Here is a 7,410-nt window from a genome sequence, read left to right as displayed (position 1 = left end):
TCGAGTTCTGATGCACTCTCAATTCTTTCCAACCGGCAAAACTGTCACGAAAGAATATGATTTGAGATTATTCGTCGTCTGCGCGAAGATATTCGTAAAAGAAGGCTATCGTGGCAAAAAATTACCGAAATTTTTTCAAAAGTATGAACAAAATCTTCACGAAAGAATATAAAACGTTCGCGCGAAGATATTCGTAAAAGAAGGCTAATTACATTCAAAATCATAATGAATTTGTTGCTCATATTAGTATGCATATATAACGTCATGATTTTAATTTTGTTCATATTGAAAAGTTGGTGGAATTGAGGCACAATAATAATAACAACGTCACGAAATTTCCTTTCACTTGCCTTCTTTGTCACATCTTAAAATAAATGAAGCTTTAGGTATGAAGCCAATTCCATTCTGCTCTCTGCCTGTAAACACGTACATGTGTATGTGGTCGTTAACAGCTTACAAAGTTGCAAAACTTAGCAAGCATTAGTGTTGGCCAATTGGCAAATTTAATTTGCGAAAGTTTGGCAGATTTCGCTGCACCATTTTAATACACTTCTATACTATGCACGCCACACTGGGGGGAGGGAGCCTAAAGAGCAACAGTGAAATACTTGTAAGTTATATTATCACAAAATATTTCCTACTAGCTTTTTACCCGCGGCTTCGCCCGCAGTGGAGCCATTAAATAAGTATGAGAGATAAAGGGTAAGGGTAAAATAATAGAAATGAGTCAAAATGATAACTAAATTTTATTGCTTGGCTGAGATCAAAAATTTTTAAAAATTACTACAGACATTGAAGTTTCAACACCTTAAAATATGCGTATTGAAATGCAACAACAAATGTTAAAATATATTTCATTGTAACAAAAATAAATAATTCTGAATTCTAACAATTTAAAAAAATAAAATACAAAGTATTAATCTAGGATATTTTTGTAGACAATGTTAAAAGTTTTCCCGTCGGGTGCAAATATGTGTAAATTCTGGGCATTAGATACACGTGAACAGGCTACATAAAGTTAACCATGAGAGAAGCATGGGTTTTCTAAATGCACTCCTGCTACCTGTAATGTTTGTCCTTGTGCCTTGTTTATAGGAACAGCAAAGCTAAGCTTGACGGAAAACTGCACCCTTTTAAATTGGAATGGAAGGTCAGTGGGAATAATTGGTATCCGAGGTATTATAAGACTATTTCCCTTACGCACACTTGTTAAAATAGGAGCACCAAGTATGTTCTGACCCAATTTTGTTATACGAAGCTTTGTTCCATTACATATCCGAGTAAAATCTAGATTTCGCATAAGCATTACTGGTAAATTTATTTTCAATTGACGTTTATGTGACGGTACACCCGATAGTTCAAGTGAATTTAAAAACTCCACAGGATATGAAGTACTTAGTTCCGTATCTATAATTGTATCCATTGACAAATATTCCTTCATTTCTCCTTGAACCTCGTTTAAAATGCCAGTGTTGATCCTATTAACAATTTCATTTATTTGTGCTAATATTGCTCTTGCACACAACCACTGATCACTACACAAATTTTTTTGCAATTCCGGAAAAACATTAGCAATGAGATCCACATCACTTTCTACTAAATTACAAAATTCTCTTGACAGTAACATATGTATATCCTTCAACGTCAACATCTAAGCAACTATGTTGTGTTCTCAGCTCTGAGAGAGCCGAAGTTTCTTGATTTCGTGCAACTTTTGCGGCACGGGCCCGCGATGAAATTTTGGATATACCAGATTTCCGCTTCCGAGGCATTTTCTAAGAAAAGCCGAGAATAATTAACATCAGCGAGTAAGATCTATAATAATAAAGTGACTGCTAACCATAAAAATTACTGATTATCTCAAAAATTTGAATAGTTTTATACTGCATGTAACGACAGAAGAAAATAACAATAAATATAGAAAAATTAGAAACAGTTGAAACTATGTATTTTCAATTGAATTAGATATTGTTTGATATTGAATGATAATTTTTTTTTAATGTAAAGTACCCTATTTTACTTCTAATACCCTCAGGAGTATATGTACAAAGTTTAATTATGATCAGTTAAGTAGTTTTTGCGTGAAAGCGTAACAAACAAACTTACATTCGCATTTATAATATTAATATGATTTTTATATAACTATTTATACTTAGAAATGTATTAATTTCCTTAACATACGAGTGATTTAAAAAAATCCGGTCTTGGCAAAAAAAAAAAAATCAAAATACCGATTTCTTCAGAGAATAAGTATATACAGCCCCTTAAAGACAAAAGTGTGTGTTTTCATATGTTCGCAGCTAATATACAGTGGGTATAAATGAGACAGATTAAAGATAAGTAATAGACATATGCTGCCGTTATCAAGTTGGCCGATTCGAAATCAGTCCAAACCCCACTTTATTATCTGATTTAAATATAACAGTAACTTCACCAATTGGCTTAGTGAATCTTATCTGGGAACCATCAAAAATCTAAATATTCTAACTTCAAGAGTAAATGAAAGTAAATCAAAGTTTTGTCACTTAGAAAAAACTGTCAATATTTTGGGGGCTCAGAAGATAGATAGCACCTCCTATGCCTCTGTACAGCACGATCTAGAAAGCGGCTTAAATATCTAGGAGTTTCGCAGTCCAAAGGACTAAATGAAGTATTAAGCTTAGATATGGCACTTAAAGTTCGCGAAACGTATTGACATCATCTATGACAAACGCTTCCCCTCAAATAAAACATAATCTCCATCTAGACTTACCAAGGATCACTACCTACCCAACCTACTAGAGCCCTGACAAAATAATTATGTTGACAATGTTATGAAATAAGCTTCCAAATACAGTGCGTTCCAAAGTAAACAGGAATCTAGTGCCCCTGGTGACGCCATCTATATGTCGACTGGTGCGATCTTTATGGATTGTACAGTGAGAATTTCATGACATCGATTGGAAGCGAAGTTATTGCGTTTTAAGTGTTAGTATGTTTGTGTCTTCGGTGCGAAAATGAGCATCGAACAAAGAGGCAACATTAAATTTTGTTTTAAAATTGGTAAAACTTTTACCGAAACGTTTCAATTAATGAAAAAAGCTTATGGCGATGATTGCCTATCCCGTAGCAGAGTGCACGAGTGGTTTCAACGTTTTCAAAGTGGTCGTGAGGACATAAATGACGATCAATATGTGGGCCAATCAAAATCCGCGATCACCGGAAGTTCCATCGAAACTGTGCGGTGAATTCATCAAAACTAAGCCGAAATCATCATTGAAATTCATGGATATGAAATTGAACATCTGCAAAACATCGATTTATCGCATTTTGACAGAACATTTGGGTTTACGAAAGGTGTGTGCGCGGTTTGTTTCGCACAAATTGACTGACGACAAAAAATTGCTCAGAATCCAACATTCGAAGGACATCATTAAAGAGGTCAAAAAGAACAAAAACTTCCTTTACAATATTTTGACTGGTGACGAAACGTGGTGTTTCCAATATGATCCCGAAACGAAACGCCAGAGTGCTGAATGGAAGGCGCCGGACGAGCCGAAACCGAAAAAATCGCGCATGGAGAAGTCAAAAGTGAAGACAATGCCGATTTGCTTTAATGATTCCAATGGTATTGTCTACAAAGAATTTTTACCACCCGGCCAAAACGTTAATGCGGTATTCTACCTTGGAGTTTTGAAGCATTTGGTGCGCCGTATTCGACGTGTTCAGCCCGAATATCGCGAAGATGAAAGTTGGCGTTTGTTGCACGATAATTCGCCGTCTCATCGATCGACGCTTGTGTCCGATTATTTGACCAAAAATCACATTTTAACCATTAACCACTTTCCGTATTCAGCTGATATGGCACCGTGCGACATCTTCCTTTTCGGAAAAATGCATTTGCTCATGAAAGGAAAGCGTTATGCAGACGTAGAGGCCATTCAAAATGCTTGCACCGGCATACTGGCGGCCATACCGGCCAACGACCTAAAACACTTGTGCGACATGCTTTCGGACCGTGCAAAAAGCTATATTGAAGCAGAAGGAGACTATTTTGAATAAAATAAATTGATTTTGCCGAAAAAACCATTTGTTCTGTTTTTTCCCTGTTTACTTTGGAAAGCACCTTGTATAAAATCACTTTAAGGTACAAACAAATTTGATATATACTCGGATACATATCGGATATTGGACCGACGACTGTAATTTCGGTATCCTATCTCAAAAATTATACCAAAAATAATGCTGATCTATAACAACTAAATCGAATAAGGCGGAGCAAAAGATTTAAGGGATTAGCACAGTGTAAAAAGGTTACATTTTGAGATTATTATTATATTATTGACGAAGTACGACAAAAGGATTTGCTTTTCTTCACTTTAGACTCAATAAAACATATCTTTCAGTGTATAAAAAAATTTTCGTACTGACCTTTCGATACACAATGACGATAACTCAATCACTGTTCGGAAACCTCTACGAGTTCGTGAGGTCCTCTTCGCGATAGTGAGTTTAGGAGCTCGTGCATCTGAAAAAAATACAAAGCGAGATCTTAAGTTACATAAAATTTGCTAATAAATAATATAGGTTCTCAGCCCTGTTTGTCAACTGTTTGCAAAGTGGTGGCCTCTGAAGATACGGTTCACCTTTGACCATCGTCGTTTGACTTGAAAAATTCAGTTTCGCAAAAAACGTTTAAAATCTTATAATTTGACTGTCTCGTACGCCTTGACAGGAACACAATTTTACTAATCTACCAAGTGAATAATGTTTAAAGACCCTAAAATATATTTTAAGTAAAAATAGTCGATTTTTTTAATCCTGGGCTATTCTCCAGTTCCGGCTTGGTATAATAACGAGTGATGTTAATACATATTCCTATAAATAGAGTTAATCCTACTCTGCGTTATATATGTAATAGTATATCAAGGCAGAGAGAACTTAAGCGAATCCGGGTCTTCGAATGGCTTTCAATTTGTAAGAATTACAAAATTTTGGATACAAATCTCGTTTTTAATGTATTCCCGGAATACGTAGATTGCCTTTTATATTTGATGTGACCTATCGTGAAATTGAGACAACTATGAGAATGGTTAAACTGTTCATGCTTCTCAAATATGATGCCGGTGTAAACGTGAACCGAAACGTAAACGCGCCATGATAACCGGCTATTTGATGCCTGAAATTGAATCGTGATCTCGGCGACATTTGGTTTCAACAAGACGGCCACACATCCCACCAATCAATGGGTTTATTGAGAGAACATTTCGGTGAGCAAATAATTTGACTTTTTGGGTCGGTCGATTGGCCACCAAGATCGTGTGATATCACGCCATTAGACTTTTTCCTGTGGGGATATGTAAAGTCTAAAGTCTACGCGGACAATTCTGCTTCTTTTCAAGCCTTGGAGGATAACATCAGGTGTGTCAGTCGACAGTTACCGGTCCAAATGCTCGAACGAGTAATGGAAAATTGGACTCAGCCGATGGACCATCTGAGACTTAGCCGCGACAAAGTATGCTCTTTCGAATGATAATAAACATTCCCATTAAACATCATGTATCTGTTAAAATAGTAGGGAACCTCGAAATTGTTCACCAATTAGCTGTCATTCAAACTGAGCGATTAAAATCAAACTAAAGGTCTTTTTATACCCTTTTGTGATATATGAAATGCACATGTGAAGGGTATTATAGTTTCGATGCAAGCGAAATTAACGTTTTTTCTTCCATTCACTTCATTTATGGTTAAATTTTGCCGTCGCAGTCACTCCGACAACACAGAATATTTCTCGTGTGTGTTCGCTTTAGGGACAATTGAAGTTCATCAGCGATTTTCGCACGTCTAATTGGATGGAATTCCCGTGGATGACAGGCGGCATTTAATTGCGCCACATTGGAAAATGTAAATCACTACGTGGCATGTGGCATGCCACATAACGCACAAAAAGATATATGAATAAGAAGTGAGCCACATAGAAACAAAAAGGACGGAGGGAAAGACGGACTAAAACGACGATAGTAGGAAGACAAAATGTTGTACTTAGCAAGGGAGTAAAGGCAGGGAGGGCAAACAGCCACTAGAACCACTAAAACACACACACACACAAGCAAGTAACGGTATTTTGAGTTATGGTGCGATCGTTTTCTTTTGTCGCCTGCAATTAAAATGAAATAAAGCAAAGCGGTATTGCGCTATTATTGGCGCGTTGCTCTTGTTGTTGCCTTGAAGGGCATACACACACATGTATTAGCGTAAGTATATGTGTGTGTGCATGAGCTAGGATTTTTATAATTTAATGGAGCGCAGCAACAACCCCGCATGGGGGAGCGTGGCGCATTTCGTGTGATTTATCTGCTTTTCACTTGCCTGCTGCGGCATAAATAAATCGACTTAAATCGCGGCAGTGATCGTAACGCACAGCCACACACACACACTACTACAACATACACACATGCAGCATGTGTAGCTGCTGCGCCTAAGTTCATATTTATGTATATTTAATTGCCCGCGCGTAAGCGCATTGACACATGTGCAAACTATTGAGTCGGGTGCGCGGGGAGGGGGGCGGCAAGAGCGCGACGCGCGTCAACTGACAGATGCTTTGATTTTCACTTTGACGCTTCCTTGCCAGCGGCAAACGCTGTGTGGCTGTGGCTATGCCAGCGACTTGCAACACTTTTAATTACACACATCAAAACGCGCCATTTATCGGCGGCGGTGGCGGCGGCGGTGAGTTGTGGCAGCAGCGCCCCTGACTCCATCAAACCCGGCACTTTGCGCCGCCAGTTGTTTGATGGTGTTTTTGTTGTTGTTATTTGTGTGGTCGCGCATATTTACAGTTTGTTGTATTAATTGCCTCGCGAGGCGCTGCCACACCGCACAAGCGGCCACGTCAACGAGTTGCAAATAAACCACTTTGTTGCCATCGAAATTTTGTGTGTAATTTTTAATTTCTTTTTAATATTTTTTCCACACGAGTGTTGTTTTTGTAATGCTTTAGTTACCAATTTGAATGTGTGGAAAGCTGCCAAAAATGTGGAAGGCGCTATCGTATATTGGCATGTGGCGAATGTGTTGCCTATGCGCCACCTCAGATTTATGATTATTTTATATGCACATATACATACATACAGATGTACAAGTACATATATACCAGATATGATATTCATGAAAATTTACGTTAATACACCATGCCATCCTTCGAAGTTGGAACTTTTGAAGAATAACGATGGAATATTTTATATATGGTAGATTTGAATTCAATATTTGAGAAGAGGATTTAAAATATTATTACAGGGTTGCCACTTGTTTTAGATTAGTTCTAACTTATTTTGAGTTCAAAAATATATTACTATTGTGGCATTTGGGAAAATTACAAAAATCACAAAATTAAACGGTCAGAGTTGCCATATTTTTGAAAATTTCATG

This window comes from Bactrocera neohumeralis, chromosome 4, assembly GCF_024586455.1.
Source record: "Bactrocera neohumeralis isolate Rockhampton chromosome 4, APGP_CSIRO_Bneo_wtdbg2-racon-allhic-juicebox.fasta_v2, whole genome shotgun sequence".
Lineage (NCBI taxonomy): Eukaryota > Metazoa > Arthropoda > Insecta > Diptera > Tephritidae > Bactrocera > Bactrocera neohumeralis.
Note: the sequence above shows the minus strand (reverse complement) of the source record.